Raw genomic sequence first — 20,523 nt, forward strand, 5'->3', positions numbered from 1 at the left:
TGGGTTCTGTTGTGTTTTTCCCACCACCCCGGGGGGGCCCGGGGGGGGGGGGGGGGGGTAAAAAAAAACAATATTGAGTGACCATCAAGCATTGTTGGAAGTCCTAGGAAGAATGTTACAATCTATGTAGCCAATGCATTTTATCACAAAAGCAAATATACACACTAACAAACAGCACAAATTCACAATCAGCCCCATCAGAAAGTGTTTATCTGCTGTAGAAGTACAGTGACACAGCTGCTAACCTTGATAAGAACATTGTAAACAAGCGGTGCGCCATACATCCATTTGGATATACCTAAAGAACCACCTGAGCCTCTGAACAGCCAATGGCAGTCAAGGACACAAACGCGGAGGAAGGCGCAACGAAGGTCTGCCTGAAGAGATATTTGTGTCAAACCAAAATGGTATTGTGCCGTGAAAGAGTGGCGTGCTTTTCCCTTTACCAAAGGTTACAAAACAGTGCATCAACTCTGATCGAAGGACATTTGTCTTTGACAGAAAGTGTTGATGAATACACTAGTGACAAAAAAGCCCTTTCAATTAGAAAACCTGTGTTCAAAAGAAACACCAACGTTTCGTGCACTTTATTATCAGCAGTACAAAAACACAAGCAACTTCCAACAGAACAGGAATACATTTACCGCTTTAAGAGGTGAAGAGAGTCCAAGAAGAAAGAGTTAAGCCTTCAAATGAGTGAGTCCTCCTCAGTTAAAAGATGTCAATTTTGTTGTCATTTTTATTTAAGAATGCATTAAGTATGCAATTCTCACATAAAATGACTTGAATACACCTCGTCTACACTGAAAATTTGTAGTTGAAAATTCAACTTGTAATATTACAAATCAAGGAGAACAACCATTTTCTAAGTAAAATGTACACATTTAATTCATGTAATTAATAAACTGCGTGAGAAGAGTAACTCTTATTAATATTTACTTGTAATATGTATATGTTTTATAGTCATTGCTCATAAATCTAGACATATTGAGTAAATTTTAATCTAAAAGTTCAGCGCGCTTGAATCCGCGCATGCGTGTTTGGACCCACGCTTTGAATCAGAGGGACGGTTGGGCTTGTCACGGAGGAGATGCATGGCTGGATTTTCTTGTGTTTAAGGTAAGTTTGCCTTTCTGTTTTAGATTTCTGATTTGTAATACTTTGGTCCGTGTGCATTTCGATAGTTTGATTCTTGTTTGCTTGACTCATTATACTGTACATTGACGTTCATATTAATCACATAACCTCATTAAAGTTAACTTGCGTGCGGTCACAGTGAGTGATATTTCAGCGAAAATGTTTTCAATAGTTCAGAGATTCACAAAGCTGTTTTTCACGTAAAAACTTGAGCACAATTGGAAATTACTGTAAATTATTTAACGTTGTTGTAACTGCTAGCTAGCTAACATCGTTAATAAATAAAACAATCGCATAGTTTAGCATAACGCTAGTTTCTGCTCTTTCAAACACTCGACTGACGTAATAGAGAGAGTTTAGAGCAATAACGTTGTAGTAATCTCATTAATTGTCGTGTTTTTTTTCTATGCTACGCTAACATACCACCTAACCCTAAAGTACCTGTTGCCATCAGCGATTGTGTTTTATAGGACTAATTTTGAAAAGTGTGAACAGAAAGTGTTAGTAAAAGTGTTTTTACGCTTCTTTAATATGGTATTCAACTTATAGTTAATTCCAGTCCAGTCTTGTCAGTTATATCTTTTCTTTTGCTCAAACAATCTGTAATTTGTTGGTTAAAAAGCAAAGTTTTATGAACACATGTTTCTATTAACTGGAAGGCTTTGGATTCACTGCAGAATAAGCTGGAGTGTGAGTTGATGAGCATACAGAAGGAGTGATTGATCTAATTCTCATATTCAGGCAAGTATAAATCTATGCATAGATTTGCATGATATAACATTATTGTTGTTATTTTTACCTATTCTTCACTGCACAATATAAAATTGTGGTTAAATGTTTTAGATCATTGTTTTAATATCACAAATTGTGTCTGTTAATTTACAGGGTGACCTAACTCTGACGAAGAGCCAATGCAGTGGACACTTGAGGTGTGGGGAGGAAGACAGACTGATGGTTTTCATGTTAGATGCAGTTTTGGTTATCAATACTACCTAGCTCTGTCAGGTTAAAACCTCATCTTGTTCTGTTTAAGTATTTTTTTTTTGAGGCTTTACAGCACCTTTAAAAACTTGTGTCTTTTTTAGGTCATGTGAATGTGACTGATTCACTTTTATTAATGTTGGAAAAATAAAGAGTTTAATTGTATTTTAGTTGTGTGATTTGCGATAAAGGTATAGACCAGAGGTTCTCAACTCTTGCGCTCGAGGTCCATGTCCCTACAGAGTTTAGCAACCTGTAACTTTCTAGTAATCTTGAAGACCTTGATGAGCTTGTTCAGCTGTGTTTGATTAGGGTTAGAGCTGAACTCTGCAGGAAAGTGGACCTTGAGGGCCAGAGTTGAGAACCCCTGGTATAGACAAATTATATTTAGTGCTGGGCGGTTCATACCGAATACCGTTTATTTTTCTTATGATATGAATTTTTAAAATACCGCAATAACGGTTTCGTTTAAATAATGTTCGTAACGCGTTTGAGGGGGCATAGCCGCTCAACATGCATCTACTGTACATGCATGTTGATTTTATCAGACGATGTCGCGATTATAAATGAGAGTGACTCCTGGTTAACATGTATAAATGGGTCGTGTTTCGTCACTATTTGGAGTGGAATTTTTCAACAATATTCACTCATCATGACAGTAAAATAGGGCAAAACATTAAATAGTTTGGTAAGGGTAGTTCAGACTAGGTCCGATCAGGATTTTTTAGGTTGATCGCCGATCACAGAAAGCAGTATCTGCCGATACGATCACCGGTACCGATCTTTTTAAAGCCTTCTTTTTATCATGTAGAATTATTTACAGTGATGATCCAATCAAGATTTTTAGACATTTATTCAGGGCTTGAATTTCATTTTTGAAAATGAATTCCCCTCTTAGGTGACTCTTGTGAGAGGGTATTTTTTAAAGGGGTCATATGATTCTGCTAAAAAGAACATTATTTTGTGCATTTGGTGTAATGAAATGTGTTTATGCGGTTTAAAGTTCAAAAAACACATTATTTTCCACATACTGTACATTATTATTTCTCCTCTATGCCCCGCCTTTTTGAAACGCGTCGATTCTTACAAAGCTCATCAGTCTGAAAAAGCGAGGTGTGCTGTGATTGGCCAGCTATCCAATGCGTTGTGATTGGTCGAATACCTCAAGCGTTAGACGGAAATGTTACGCCCCTCACATACTGGAATGCCCTGTCCGGCCGGAGCGACGAGACAAAAAAAATGAAAAACCCTTTACAAACGAGTCATTTGTTGCATCCAGTGGGGACATAATTACTGATTATAATGACTTCTACTGTCTTTTTACATGTTGCGTTGCATTGCATCGCGCCGCGTAAACATAAAACTCTGTCTGCATTTGTGATTGGAGAAATGACAAACAACAAGTGCTACTCTACACTGCCCAAAACTCGCGTTTGAATCATCAGTGGCAAATCCTTTAAATGAAAACGTACTTACGTGAGTCAGAACTGCCGGCATTGTAGTCTAACGTTACTCTCCCAGGATCAGTAAACAGTCCTCCATAAAATGTGCTGCACACATCTGGATATTTGGGTTAAACTGTTCTGGAACAGTGTTGTAAATACAACTTAACAACTGATTTGTAGTCGTGTGCTCTTTTGGAAGACCAAACAAAGTAGTTTCGATTTCACAACGAAAAACACAGCGGCCTAGCGTGAGGGAAAGTCCCAGCTTAGCGTGCGCTGAGGCCGGAATAGAATGAGCTGAGGCCGGGCTAGCGTGAGCCGAAGCCCCGGCTTAGCATGCACTGAGGCCGGAATAGAGTGAGCTGAGGCGGCGGGGTCGAGAACGGCGCGCCCGGCGGATGCGACGAATGAGCGGCAACCACATGTGACGGACCCCGGGCTGGACTCCGCTTTCTTTCACAACGAAGCACACAGCGCCTCCACGACATGGCTGCAGCGTCAACAATACTACAGTGAGAATAAAATGTACGCCTTCTTTCTTTGCATGAACATTTGGGCGGCGTTATGCAAATCTTCCTACATAATGCGGTAGATATGTGGGGGCGTGTTAGAACGAGTCGTTTTAGGTAGGTGTGGCTGACTCTTAACTTTTATAAAGAATATCTCTTTGGATTTGAGACTTTAGTCTTTGCAACTTTACAGATCTTCTTATTGCACCAAGAGCTTGTAACACTCCAAAGAGAAAGGAAAAATTAATATGACCCCTTTCATTTGAGGGGTGGAGGGGGGCATTTTTTTTTACATTTTTCAAATATATATTTTTCTCACCTAAATGTTTGATCATGCACTGTATTTTTGTTTTGACAATCGTGCAATTGTTGCACAATAGCTTACACACAACACAAGCCTAATTTCGTGAGCTGTATGTGAGGCAATGTTACACCAGGTTCACACATACTCCGTTTGCAGTGCGTATGCAGTCCATGTGCGGTACAGAAGCGGTGCAGAAGCAGCACTGACTCTCATTGTGCTTTCACACAGGAGACAGCAACTGATCCGTGACTGTTTACTACAAACACAACATTTATCCATTATTTTGATTTCAAATCCATTGTTACTTAAAATGCATTTTCAGCTTTGTGATTTTTTTTTTTTACACAGTACAGTGTAATACAATCTTTCATAGACGTGTTTAAACGCAATAAATATAAGAAACACATTATTCAATGCTTTTTACTTTTGCATTTAGGCCTACTTCTAGATTTATATATTAAGTTGCTCAAGCAAGTGGCAAAACATTTAAACTACTTCATTATCATAAACATTCTAAATTAAAACTTACCACTGACATAAACAGTCAGCTCTACTGCCTTTTCTTTTGCATTTAATTCTTTATTACAAGCAATCCTGCAGTTTATAAAGAACTTTGTTTTCCTACCTCCACAAATGCCATCTATTTTTGCCTTGCTTATCTAAAAGTGCTCTTTCCTTTAAACCTAGCCAAAAAGCCATAGTTTGTGTTGACTGTGAAACACAGGAGACTTTAATCATATGCATTTATGGTGTAATTACTACATTTTCGTGTCAATCCATGTTCATATTTACCGCAAACAATGCGCTGTTACTTTAATTTAGGCTTGCAGCCCAGCAAAAATAGACTCTGTGCGGAAACGATCTCTGCACTGCTGCAGACGCACCGCTCCTGGAACGCACTGCAACCGTGTGCAGCGTGAAAGCTTTAATCCGTTAACATGAGCGCAGAAAAAATACGCACCGCATACGCACTGCAACCTGGCATTATGTGTGTGCGCTGCGAGCGTGCATGAGCGCATGGTCTCCAGGAGAGCGCCGAGCGCTGAATGATTTAAACACGGGCAAGAATTAAAAAGAAATGCAATTTTTTAATTTATGACGATGCGACACTGCCTCGATTGTGCAAGTGACAATTCCTGTGTCAAATGTGCAGCGTGCAGCTCGCTTATAGTGCAGACGTGATGTGATTTAAAGCAATTTGCGCATTTTGAGAGGGAAAGAGAGAGCGCGTGCGGTGATTCACTCACGCCGTTTGTGAAATTATGTCTCACAGAAAGTTTTCAAATTACTTTATAAGTTATTTAATGAAGAAATATGAATTGTACCTCACCTTCAGCATTATAATTATTTCACCCGCGCCGGACAGAGACAAGAGACGGTGCCGCTGCATGTCAAGCCAAATCTCTCACGGCAGCATCATCAGTTTGAGATTGTTTTTTTGAGATAGGCCTTTATAGAGACCGCCGATCAATCATCCCAAAGTGATTATGGGCCGATAGTGATCGGTAGCCAATCAATCGGAACACCCCTAGTTCAGACTGTATATCATCATATGATACAACCTCTAAAAATATATTTATTAAATTAGTGATTTGTGTAAATAAATTAAATGCTGTGTGTGTGTGTGTTTAACTTTGGAATCATATTGAAAAATATTAAACTGTTTCTGGTTATACCACATGAAATTAACTTCATTTAAACTTTTGTTGAAAATAGTATAAACGTTTTTCATAAATATATAATACCAACAGGAACACACAGAGTACATTTCTAAGAACTCGCCATGTGTGTTTTAAACTAGATTTTTAGTACATTTTGCTTCCTTTATTTAACCTTGCCCTCTTATTTGTCACTGACATGCTTACGAAAGCCATAAGATATTCATTTAATAACAAAGATCAACAACATGGAGCAGATTATGATTGCATTGTGGGAATACTATTATTTACACATGTAGTACGTGCCGTGCAGTAAAGCTCACCACAACAACAGCTGAAGACCGCTAGGACAGAGATAGAGAAGACTCTTTACCTGCTTCTACACCCAGATCTATGTCGGGACGTTTTGGCAACTCAAGGGTGCTTTTATGGGTCCAATAAGTTCACAGTAGGAATCACTTAAATGCACCTGGTTGAGGATTTATATACTTCATCCAAAGCTGTCAACTGAGGCAGTCAAGTGAAACTCGTATGACTGAAGAGGATGCAGGCATGTCTTGTATCATGGGGGATGCAAACCAAAGATGTGGGTAGTTTTATTGCCTGTGGACCCACAAGGAACTCTAAACCATGTGCGGTTAATTTACATCCACCCAGACCATCTATATCACATGGATGTGACATGTAGGGGACATCCCAAAAACTTCACATTCTTTTTGATCATATGCGAGAATCTCAAATTGTTCAAGATACATAAGACTTGTTGCCTACACCGTTGGAGCTGCATGGGAGAGCTTGAAGGAACTAGCTGCTGAGTGAGTGCATCACTGCCATATTAACCAGCCTGGGGTGTAAGCAAGCATGAAGCCTTGTCATATCCCGTAATGGGTGTATATTGCCGCTATAATGGAAGGCCGTAAATAAAGCAGCCCAATAAATCTGTGCAGGGAACCTTTGATTACGACTGTGAGACAGAAGTTTGCAGCGTTTTGTAATTGTTTTTGGCAAGCTCATCTAAGCTGCTAATGTCGAGGCTTGCCACATCTTGTTTAGCCCCCGAAGCCCCTCTAGCTGAACCCTGACCTGTGAGAACTGAGGAAGGTGCATTTTCCTTCTAAGGGGAAGTGAGGGATACAGAAAGGGTGGGCGTTTTTCTTCAGATCGAAGAGATAAAAATGTGCATTTGGGGGAGGGCAAGGTACAAAAAAAGGCATGTTTGCCTTTTAATTGGGACGGAAGGGAAATGGGACCAAACTTGCCTTTGCTTCAGGGACAAAAACACACAGAAAAAGAAAAAAAATCAGCTTGCAGCAGATAAAGCATAAATTCCAGGACCAGTGTCTTCGTAACATGGTATCGCAATGCATTTATGTTCTAATATCAGCAGATTTTCTTTGGCACTTACAAGAAAGGGTGGAGGGGGTGGTGATTCATTCTCTATCCTGTTTCTGCAAGTACTGAGGCTGCAACAAGGGATCATGGGAACTTCTGTGACTGCCTGTTAAAAGCTGTTTATATTGCTGATGCTGAGAGTTGCTAAGGTAAGATAGCAACACAGGGATAAACACGTCCCTGAATTCTGATTCGGCTCCAGAGGTGCATATTAGCAGTAAAAAAGTGAAAGCTTTGTAGTTCTGGTGATTTTTTTCTTATGCGTATTAAAAAAGGAAGTAACGCAAAAACGAACAAGGTCAGGAAATGGAGAGATGGTGAAACAAGCCACAGTTTATCTCATTCATGACTAAATCTCATCCTCCCTGAAGCAAAGATTCTCCTTTCCCTCCTTTCTCTTTTTCTCTCTCCGTCTACCCCCCAGGCAGCTGCAGTGCCATTCCTGCGCTCAGGGTCAGGTTCGGCGGCTGGCACGGGAACAGAGGATTCAGAGAGAGCAGGGTTGAAAAGACGCCGTCTGAGCCAGATAGGCCAAGGGGCGGAGGTCTCATGGGTAAATCTCATACAGGTGGGCCGTCACTTCACACCCTCTCAAAATATAGTAAGCCCAGCAGGGACTAAAAGCTTCCAGTGCTCTGACAGGGTCAGAGGTGAAAGGTAGATTGTCTTTTCGCAGCTCCCTTTTTTATTATTCATCCTGAATTATCAACAAAAAAAATGTACATGAATTTTAATGAATTAATTACAAATATGTATATGAATAACATTTCAATGTAATTTTGTAGATGTAGATCATAATTATTTCAAAAAGTTTTTAAATATAATTTTCCAAATTACATATCAAGAATTAATAATTAATAAAATATCATAAAATTTTTGGGGAGCCACACCACATGACATTTTACACCTTGAATTAACAAAAAAAATAAAATAATACAAATTTAATAAATAAAAAGAAAATAAAATATTATATATTATATCTTTTCCCCAAAAATATAAGTATCATATATAATTATTAATATTAGTAATCATTATGAATTCATTAAATATCTTTACATTTTTGGGGGAGTCACATTATGATATTTTACCAACAATCAAAAAAAAAATAATTATCTTAATTTTTTAAACATATATGGATTAGCATTATAATATAATATAATATAATATAATATAATATAAAAGTATTTTTTTACTATTATATTATTATAATAGTAAAGATATAATAGTAAATATAAATTATTATAATAATATAATTATAATATATACAAGTAAAACATACTTCTGCAGAAGAATGAATCTGTAAATGTTCGAATGATGGCAGGCTCAATGACTGAAGCATAGATTCATGAAGTGGAAGTGAATGTACCTCTAAACCCGAGTACCAGCTTTTTACAGTCTTTCATGTTCTGGTCGATGTGCCGAGAGCTTTGAAATGGATTGAGGCTGTCAGATCCAGCCGCCTGATCCCAGATCAGCACATCTGCAACCCCAGATTGGACAGCAGATTGGACTCGTCATTCCAGTCCAACTCCTAAACACAAGCCCCACTAATGCCCCCTGAATTCAGCACTTCCAGCCTGGATCACTACACCAGAGTTAAGATGGTAGACGGCCAGAGCAGTGTTCAAATGGTCCGTACAGCGCCAACTAATAGTATCAGTCTTTATTATATCAGTTGAAAATGAGTATATTTCAAATGCTTCACATAAAAGCTTCTTACTGGCCTCTAAAACATTGAACGCTCTATAACGGATAATTGACTTTGATACCTGAAATTAAATTTTACACTTTTTTTTCCCTCTTGTTTGGGTCTCAGTGAAAGAAAATATGGCAAACATTAAACCGTTTAAAGAATTTCCTTCACATTAAAAAGTTCTGTTGAAGGAGCAATGGTTAAAATAATGCAAGGATTTAAGCTGTAACTCACTTGGCAATGTCGACAGACTGGTTTAAATTTGCAACTTCAGCTCTCCGGCACACACCAGAGCTTCATTTAACTACAAAGAGCATTACCCAGATCTAAAAGGAAAATAAAACTGGCGTAATACAAGATGACAACTTTGACAATATTTATAAAAATGGAATATCGCTTTATTCTGCCAGTCCTTTCCCACTTTTTTTTTTTTATCACTGACTCATTAATTTACTCCATCTTTCCTGTCCTCTTCTTTATATAGGAACTTTTCAAGGCATATGCGGAACCGTTTCACATTTTTTCTGTGGGGCTGTTCGCTTTTTTTGTCTTCCTTTGCACCTGTGGAACAGCTCTTTCTGCACGTTACGCACACACTAGCACACACAGACATCCTTCTCAGTATTTTTTTTTCTTTTCAGCAGCTTACCAGATTAATAACTCTTTATCATGTTAAGCCTTATACAGGTCTATTTATATAAGTCCCACAAAGGCTGTTTCTAGAGCCTTGCATCAGCTTGCAGGAATGCTCTTACTAATAAAACAAAGAAGGAGCCAACATGATTAGTGAAGACAGCCACAGTTGTGCCAGCACATCTCACGTCTTCTCCCTCAGGCTACAGAAACAACAGTCCCGAAGAGAAGCGAACGCTTCGTCAGGAGTGCGCCGCCCTGTTTGTCACTAAATCTGATTGAGCAACATGAAGTCCACCTGAGCACACGTAACATACTTGATCTGTTTAAAAACCTAATGAGCTATCTATAAAGGGAGAATTTTAGGTGCACTTTCAACACAAGGCTGTTTTTATGGTGTCTTATAATATAATATATATTATAATATAATATAATATTTTGGCCCATAATGAACATCAATATTCTACTGTAGCTTAAACAGTTAAGTATGGTGCCATAAATGCATTCAAGGAAATAGAATAGAATAGAAAGAAAGTTGCTTTAGTAAAGCTCAGTGGAAAAAAATCAACATGGTGGATGATTCATTCAATACTAAGAAGTGTCTTTAAAAATATTTAAAAATATTTTATTATTCATTTTTTACACTTACAGTATCAGAGTATCTCACTGTTAGCTTAGTGAATAGCTAATGTCAGACTTAACATTGAGTCATGTCTCCTGTGAGGAACGAGTTTTTACTTTTAGAGTGTTTCAAATCAGTAATAGCAAGTTACATAGCTGCCTATGTAACAGTAAGGAGTGAGGTTTAGAAACAAAGATACTTTGACGAGAAAAAGGTACATCCTGACTGTATAAAATACGTTTTTAAACCTCTAAATTCAAAACAGAACAAAAAAAAGCTGTTTCTGAAGCAAACACACTTCATTTTGTTTACTTATTTGCCTGATCAGGAAGAACTGCTCTCGGGACACAAAGAGGTCTGGAGGAATACGGAGAACGCGCAGGAACGTGGTCTACGGAAGGATAGGGTGTATTTGTGTTAGCAACTCCAACTGCTAGCCCACGGGGCAGAGGGCAGGTGTGTGTGTCGGTGTGTGTGTGTGTATGTCCCAGTGGTTAGAACACACAGATTGCGGCTCTTCCTCCACATTTCTCTTCCCTAGACGTATGGTTGGTGGTGGTGATGAGAGGAAGGGGGGCAGGTATGACTACATCAACTAAAAGGCCAGGCCCAGGGGAAGTCTGTCACAGTCTACCATGAAGACAGAGAGCAGGAAGACCCAGAGCTGAGAGAGAGCGTGAGAGTGAGAGAGATGTAATGAGCAGGGTACCTAAAGTAAGTCACCACAAGAAAGGGTCCGAAACAAATAAGTGTTCCTGATAGAATAATAAAGGAAAGTCTGAAATGCTGGCTGAAATGCTCTTAGCATTTTTAAGCTCATTCCAGCACCGGTCACTTAAAAGGGATCAACTACCCGCTCCTCCCAAGGAGCAGGGCGCACTGGAATAGCCTGACAGTAAAGAAGAGACCCTCGTTTGAAGACTGCTTAGCCGAGCACTTATGCGTTCCCTTTTTATGAGCGAAGCTGTTCTCCACTCCAGAGCGGTTTCCCTCCGTGGAAGTGGCACACTGCTCCACTTGGCATTATGACAGAATCCCTTCACGTTGCCACCCACTTGTACACTCACTCACCCCAGGCCTTTAAATTCATCATGAAATACCAACCGCAACCCTTTTTACTGATGCATTGTGACATTTTGAAATGAAGCTGGATAGTCCATGAGAAAAACATGGTTGACATTTATGTATTTGTTATTTTTTAACTTATTTAACTTAACTAAATTCTTTTTAATATTATTATTATTATTATTATTTTATCCATCAGGAATTGACTGGGTCATGAAAACGGGCAGTATATGAAAACAACCCAGCCACATGGCAAAATGTTACAATTTCGTAAAAATTCACACAACGTGATCTGAAAGAAAATGTACAATTTATAATAAAAAAGGAGGTTCACTCCTAACTAGAGTTATCATCAAACTAAAATTATTAAAAACATTTTGTAAACTGAAATAAAGTTGAAATATACAGTGGGTACGGAAAGTATTCAGACCCCCTTAAATTTTTCACTCTTTGTTATATTGCAGCCATTTGCTAAAATCATTTAAGTTAATTTTTTTTCCTCATTAATGTACACACAGCACCCCATATTGACAGAAAAACACAGAATTGTTGACATTTTTGCAGATTTATTAAAAAAGAAAAACTGAAATATCACATGGTCCTAAATATTCAGACCCTTTGCTCAGTATTTAGTAGAAGCACCCTTTTGATCGAATACAGCCATGAGTCTTTTTGGGAAAGACGCAACAAGTTTTTCACTTAGACAGAAATGTTGCCATAGTAGCTAACTGAAATAATTTTATGTTGAAGTAACAAAATTACTAACTGGAAATGAATGAAAACATACCCAACTAAAACTAAAACTGAAATAAAAATTAATGAAACCTAAATAGTAATATTTAGAAGAAATAGGATAAAATAGCACTACAAAAGGACTAAAAAATAAACTGCACCCATGTCACCAATTTGCTAAAATGCGAAATAGTTACAAAATGTCATGAGACTGTGTTGGATGAAAAATAAGAGGGTTTGTAAATTCAGCTGAGAAAAAGTCATCAAGCCAAAAGTTTTCTTTGCAATAAAATGCTAAACGAAATTGTCCAATAAGACTAGCAACATGCAGTGTTAAGGAAGTTTTTTCATGTTGGCTTTTAAAGGAACCAATGTTATATTCAATTGAAGCACTATGACTATATCTGTTCACCTACCCAAAAGAGACGCAAATGTGGGTGATTTTAATAATATTGATTGTTTTATCCTAATGCTAAAGCTCTAAACTGATTAAACGTAGTTAACTGGAATCAATCCCAGGTAAAGGACACCAATTGTCCCTTGGATTAAATAATTCACCCTAGCTGCCTCAATTGCTCCAATTAGATCTCTGTAATTAGTGTACTGCACATTTCCTTGTATGAAGCACATTTCTTCTAAATACCAGGTAATCATATATACTAAGTCCATGTAAACATACATTTTTTGTTTTCCTTTCAAATCCCAGATCTTGAGAAAAGACGGTGCTTTTGTACAGAAGATAAGCTACAGATCCAGTCGAACTCAACAGCCTCCTCTTGTGATCACATCCAACAGTTCCAGCCAGTGCAAGTGGGATAAATGGACTTTACCTGCTCACTTCTTGGCCTCAAAGATGATTTAACATCTAAGAAATATATCTGTGTGCATGTGCCTTTCCACCATGCTGATTTAAAGAGCACTGAAGGTAAACATTTGGAATGGGCGCAGGTTTATTGGAAACTCAACTGCTTTTACTGTTACATACGAACACCCTCTCTCTCTCCTATTACTAAAGCTTAGGAACACCAGTGTCAAAAAATAACCAATTCATTTCCCTACTGCACGGGCTGAGACAAGGGGCACAGGGAAAACGGGAGCGTGGAAAAAGAAAATGGAATGAACGGAATTATCTGCTTTCATGAGGCTAATGACAACTTTGACCTTCTGATAATTTTCAACGGGTTTCAGAGCTGGTGTCCTAATTTCAAACTCAGTTTCATTTCAGCTGAGGTTTTCCTTTTTCCCTTCGAACTAAACTATGGCAGATGACAATTAAGGAATTGCTTACCCGCCGACTGTCACAAAAATCAGAGGCACTAAAAGCACAATTCAATTATCAAGGACATGCCGATATGAAAGTAAAAAAGAAAGAAAGATTCTCACGGGGGAATGAAAACGAGGCCGAATAAAACGGAGAAGACAATCAGAGAAAATGTGTGTGGGGGAGGCAAGATATGTGTTCATTTGATATCTAATGTACCATATGGTAATCTGATGTGTTCCTGCTGTGACGCACACCTGATGCAGAATGAGGCAAAGTCCTGTTTGCCAAGCCCATAAAGATTAGCTTCAATCAGGTGGGTTTTGCTGCAATAGGTAAACACCACCAGCATTCCCGACCGATGAGATCACTCCTGTGTGTGAGTGTGTGTGACCGGGGCAAACATTTACTCCCCCTGACACCACCACCACCACCACCACCACCCTCAGCCTTTTTTCCCTTTGGCCCAAAGTAAGTGATTTTCCAGTCTGCCCTTGATGTTTAAGAGACTGGAGATTTATATACGAGGCCTCCTCTCCATCAGATGCACACTGATCAAGGCAAATATTTAGAATAGGTGCTGGGATTTTACAAATGGCCCATTTGCCAGCCATTGAATGCACACAAATTTATCCACTAAGATATCAACCTGCAGACAGTTACAGTAACTAACAGTTAAAAAGATAGATAGATAGATAGATAGATAGATAGATAGATAGATAGATAGAGGTCAGCAGGGGCTTGTGGGTCGTGTTAATAGCTGGTGGTTATTATCGTGTGATCATCTAGATGAATAAAGCCATTTCTCATGTCCTGTAACGGTTTAAGAGGCTAATGATGGGGCAAGGGCAGTCTCAAGACCACTTGAGGCACTAATGCCCAAATTGTATTTAACATGGTGGAACAGAGGTGGAACTTTATAGCTTTGAGGAGCAAGCAATCCAACAACTGTCTAAATGCACCCAGATGCAGAACCTGCTTTATGAACATGACCTTCATATGCAAGATAAAGTTTTAATGAACAGCAACTTTGATTACAGTGAGAGAGGGAAGATGGGGGCAGAGTTTGAGAGTCAGCTGATCTGGATTAAAAAAAAGACAGTGGGAACAAGAAAATCTGGAGTGAAGCCAGTTCATGTTTTTGGTTCATGCCAACTCAATAAAGCAAGGATGCCTCAGTGCTGACAGCATGGAACTGGCTAGAGGAGAAAAGTGGAATAAAATTCCAATGAATATAAAAACATAAATGACAGCCAATCAGAGCCATGGCAGAAGCAAAGGGATTTGGGTAATGGAAAGTGATTTCTCACCAAAGGTAAATAGTAGTAAAAATATACTGTTAAAAACAAGAATATATATTTTTAATTACATAATAAATTATTAATTACAAAAAAATAAATAAAAATATAATCAAATAATTTAATATATAATCATGTTTAGTTTTTAGCAAAAACTTTTAGTTTTAGCAAAAACAGATAATGGTCTGTTGGTCATTCCACTGTTATCATACTATTAAAATCCAATTATAGGTTAGAATTGAACAGACTTTTTCAGACAAAAAATTATGAAAAGGACTGATTAAACTGGCCTGAAGAGGACAAAGTGATGTCTTAATAAGTTCAGTGGACATGATATAATTTTACACATCTGCTTTCATGACTGGCACTCTGGATTTCTAAGTTAATTAATTGATTGGATCAGAGTGGGTATAATCAAATAAAATTGTATAACTCTGTAATAAAAAAAACAACACGTTAGAAGGAGGCATGTGGAAATGATAGCATATCCATTTTTCAAATTAATTGAATTTTAGTACTTCTGAACTTGGTCCAAGGCATCTCATAAGCAATAACTCAACGCCATCTTCAAAATGGCTCCATGCCTAAAGATATTCAAACACACACACACACACACACACACACACACATATTTGTTTCACTATATTAGTGAGGACACTGCATAGACTTCCATTGATTTTTAATCAGGTTAATTATACTTTTTATCCCCTAACCCAGCCCCTACCCCTACCCCTAAACCTACCCCTCACAGAAACATCTGCAAAATACTAGATTTAAATAAAAACATGTTTTGGCCAAGTTATAAGCCTTTTTATCTAGTGAGGACCAGTAAAATGTCCTCATTAGTGGGTTGTCATATTATTTCACTATATAAGTAAGGACATTTGGCCCTCACAAGTATTGTCAAACAAGTACACATATACACACACACTGGTATTCCTATCATTATGGGGACATTCCATAGCCATAATGTTTTTTTTCTACTGTACAAACTGTATTTTCTATCCCTTTACCCTGTCCCTCACAGAAAATTTTCTGCATTTTTTGATTTTCAAAACACTTAATTCTGTATGATTTATTCCTCATGGGGACCTAAAAATGTCCCCGCAAGGTCAAAATATACTGGTATTACTATACTTGTGGGGATATTTTGTCCCCATAATGTAGTGAATACCAGTATACACACACACACACACACACACACACACACACCACACACACTTTTTCGGTTCCTTGATTTCTGGGAGAAAACCACCACTGTAACTGAGAGCAATCAATTGCTAGTAATTTAATATTATATTCTCCAGTAGTTGCACTGCCTAATAAAGTTCTCACCAAGAGTAAAAGCTAAAATAGTAATTCCTTTTTCAGCAGTGCTCATTGCATTAAAAAACGTTTGTTTAAAGTGTCTTTGTTAAAGTGACTTGAATGCAAATTGATATCACTAGAACGAACGGTGGAAAAGCATTACTAATTTGAATCATAATAATATCAATAGAATAATTCATAATGTAATATAAATAAATTAGAGAGGTAATTCATTTGAAAATGGATGCCTTCAATTAATGTCTCAGCCCCCCAACCAAAAAAGAGAGCACATACACCAGTTTCGTAGACAAGAACATTAATTGCTTAACTGTAGTCATTGTTATGAGGTGTCAGAACGCATGTAGAATCAGGGAAGAAACTAAACTTGCAGAGTTCACTTTAATATTACATTAATTTTTCACTGCATTTATTCAATATTCATGAATTATGCCTGCTCTCACTAACTTGTCCTTATATCCAGCGTGAAGTGTTTTTTTCCACTATGAAAACAGCAGCTTGTCTCAATTCAATTTGAGCATGGATGCCTTTAAAAATCAGTACATGACATGTTGCCTTTTCACCTTGTTCGTTTTCCGTTCCTCTCTACGGAACAAGAGTAGCTGCCTTTGTGTCATTATCAGGCTTATTACACGTCATTAAAATACTGGAAGAAGATTCCAGAAGAAATATACTCTCTCTCTCTCTCTCTCTCTCTCTCTCTCTCTCTCTCTCTCTCGTGTGTCACACTTTTGGGGGTGAGCGCGCGTGTGCGTGCGAGAGAGCAGAAGTGACAAAAAAAGAACAATATAATTGGAGAAATGTACGCAGTAATAATAGATATTCAGAAAATGATAATTCATATTAAACAGGGTGCATAAAGTCAGCCTCATTTGCATGTTTTAGATTATATGCATTTCAAAAGTAATTTCCGCAGGGCATCTGAATGACATTAATTCCCGAGTGGTTTCTGCTATAGACCTCAAACTATCAAACAATCAAACATTTAAAAGATGAAAAAAAAAGAGTACTGCCACATTTGCGAGGGGAGATTTCAAGGTTAAAGTATTTGAATGCATGTTTTAAAGTTCTGTCTAGGTTGTTTAAAGTTGCTCCTAGCCTAGTTTAAAGTTCACTAAGCTGTGTTTGGAACAAAACCATCATGAGACTTTATACTCTAAAAATTCAGAACATATATATGTAATGTTAAATTGATGGATGGAGGATTCCTATAACATGACAAAAAAAATTTGCTAACTACAATATTAAAATTGTGCCACACACTATATTGTCAGGTAACCTAAAATATGTTCTAACACGTGGTAATGAAAAGGTTTTAAGTCAAAAACATTATGTAATATGAATCAATTAACCTGACTACATTAGATTAAAGCATGAAAAGTCAAATTTAAGTGTCAGAACAGTTAGAAATAGCTCCGCAGGGTTTTAAAAAACATGCACATTTTCACTTCTTACAGTATAAGAGTTGAATATGTAATTTCAATAACCTGAAAATATAAAATCCATTACAGATAAATAAATAAATAACCTGGACACAATGTGAAAGTGCATACTGTCCTCCCAGACCCTAAACATGAGCAAGTTCGTCATGACAATCAGTCTAATACGGCACAAAGAGGACTGTGGATATTCAATGTGCCAATTTTAATACAGCCCTCCAGCCAGAAGATGAAAGAAAAATAAAGAGAGAGAGAGGGAGATCCCTTTTAGCCTCGATTCATTTGAAGAGAGAGAGGGAGAGAAAAAAGAGAAAGACTCAAGAGTAGGAAACCCTCAGATTTGGCAACTTAAGTGGAAAACAGGCTCTGGATGCAATTTTTCATTTGATAAGACAAATTTGGCCAAGTTTCATAATGTTTCTGATGCATACAAGACTGGGGTTTGAAGACTTATGTCTAGAGCAGTGGTTCTCAACTGGTGAGTCTGGATAAGAAAGTAAATAGAACTCAAACTTTTACCTTTTTCTTCTAATTGTTGTTAAAGTCAAAGGCTGTGTGTCTAGTCAAACTTGAACTAAAAACTTGATTAATTAATTAATTTATTTATTTTGGTATTGCATTGGGTCACCACCAGTTAAAATCATTTGAGAACCACCAGGCCAACGAGTTGACAAACCAAATAAATGAGCAAGTCTAAATGATCAATAGGACCTCAACTTACCCATCTATATATATATATATATATATACATACATACACACACAATATATATATAAATCACCATAAAAATAAAACGTAGATAAAAGATACGGCCTGGGCTGCTTCCCTTTGTGAAGTTTGTGTTTTGTCTGTCTAAATATTATGCTACTGAATGCTTCCCTCCACATGATTATCTCATTATGAATTAATGGCTTGCATGCTGCGATGTGTTTGCACAATGCCTAGTTCACGCTAACTGTTTATCTGCCTTGCTATAAGAAAAAAAAAAACATGGGCCAGAACAAGTCTGGCCATCATAATCGTGAGTCAGCTTGTTGTGGCATTTAAAAGTCAAGCATATATTAACAGGTTGGGTGACGAGTGGAGAGTGAGAGTGACTCTAATGAACAGCATGCAGACAATACTCTACCATAATCACCCAGACGATCAAGTTCTGTCCTCTTCGTTTTAAAAGTTTCTGCTTACAGTGCTGACAGGCCATGCTGGTGAGATTTAAGGGAAAGAAAAATTGATTTTATGGCATTATCTTGTTATATCTCTCTCCCTGTTCTATACTCTTACTGTAAGACTAGCCTCTTTGTCCTTCTCCAGAGAAGGATACTTGGACAAGTTCAATTACGCGGGGAGAGTAAATGCTGAGGGAATGGGAAGGTGCGAAAGGCAGAGTGAAGGAGAAGAAATGGAGAATATCTAGAGGGAGAAAAACGGGCTAATTGGGACCTGGAAAATGTTTTTTTTTTTTTTTTACCAATCTTTTTTCCTACCGTTTTTTTTTTTTCCAAGGGAGTTTTTAAAGAGTTCTATTTCTTTTCAACAAGGGAAGAGGAGGGGAAATATGAAAAGAGGATTATGTTTCTTAAGACAAAAATCATGACATGTAACAAAGGAATTCACAATGCTTGTATTATCAACATAGTCCATTTAGCCGGCATCGAACAGGATTACAGAAACATCTGAATTAACATGAGTCTCAAAACACCAGCTCAAAACGATGGATAGTGGAAGTTTGAGTCTTTTTTTTTTATGGAAAAAGGCTTCCATCTCCAATCGAACCTCGGGCAATAACACTCTAATGAAGTGCATACTAAAAGGGCTCATTCCAATCTCCTTACTTCTGACACCAAGCGCACTTGAAAGGCCATCTTTAGAGAAGCGCTTCTGTAATGATAGCGGCAGATAGACTGGACGTGTAAGAGACATATTCATTCCTTTGGCTTTAATTGGAGAGCTCGCATGACTGACTCAGAAAGGCTGCTAGTCCGGTTCAGAGCCCCCGAGCCCAAGCCCAGGGGCAGCCAGGCAGAGCTAACGCCCTTAGTCAGGAAGAGGTGAGTGCCAGCACAAAGCCAACATCAAACTAGACACTCGGGCTAAAAGGTATCAGCAGAGGGGGAGCGGGGTCTGAAAGAGAAAAAAATAAAGAAAGTCGATGCTTTTAAAAGACAATTAAAGCACATTGATTTCTCTTCATTGTTTCAACAAAACACATACCAGAGCATCTCGGGCCTTGCCTGTTTTATTCTAACACAATCTGTGGCGCTTCTTTGAGTTATTGTAATTGTTTCCTCCACAATGGCACCCACCTGTTGCCAACATTCCCCCGTATCACCGCAGTTAATCACCATGTATCAAGTCTCAACTGCAGAATAAACAATACTACACTCGCTGCTGGTAGAAATCATCAACTTTCAAGACCTGTCTGCGTAGCTTTAAACGATTCAATGGTTCAAAAACAACTAAAAAACACAGCTTGGAATTATCAAGACGGGACGGGAAAAGGGTGGAGGTTCGGAGGGGGGCGGGCAAACGCCATCTGCTATCTTTCACTTGAGACTTATGTCTCCGACTTCTCATTCTCCTCTGCCTTTTTTAATACCTTCGAAAATAAAGGAATGGAAAAAACCTGCATATTTGTCATTTCCGATTGTTTACCTTTTTCACGGCAAATTGATTTTTACATCTCCTTTTCCTGGAAGCGTCTAGGTGAGGGCCTGCCAACCCCTGTTTCTCTGTTTTATGGACCTAGCCCTCTGGAGAAGTTTTAAAGCTTTCAGTTCAGAAGTCATTTAAATGATACAATACCGCTTTTGTCCCAGGCAACTCCGTTTCTCTCTCTCACTCACTCTTCAATCACCCAAATTCCAGCATGCATTCTTTTTCTCTCCCTGAGTTCAAAACTGCACGTTTAAAAGTTTCTTTTTTGTCATTTCCTCATGTCTCTTGAATTTGACTGATCATCTCAAAGACGAAAGGACGACTCATTGCATCAGGCCCGTGTGTTGATGAAGTGGGATTTCGTACAGCTCAA

General features: G+C 38.1%; 1 protein-coding gene across 1 annotated transcript in view; it reads right to left on the reverse strand.

Moving 5' to 3' along the window:
- Nucleotides 1–20,523, reverse strand: part of LOC107548756 (forkhead box protein P4-like) — a 132,610-nt gene that overhangs the window by 83,205 nt on the left and 28,882 nt on the right. The window lies entirely within an intron of this gene.

The sequence above is a fragment of the Sinocyclocheilus grahami genome, unplaced genomic scaffold (assembly GCF_001515645.1).
Source record: "Sinocyclocheilus grahami isolate Dianchi unplaced genomic scaffold, SAMN03320097.WGS_v1.1 scaffold2.1, whole genome shotgun sequence".
Classification (NCBI taxonomy): Eukaryota; Metazoa; Chordata; class Actinopteri; order Cypriniformes; family Cyprinidae; genus Sinocyclocheilus; species Sinocyclocheilus grahami.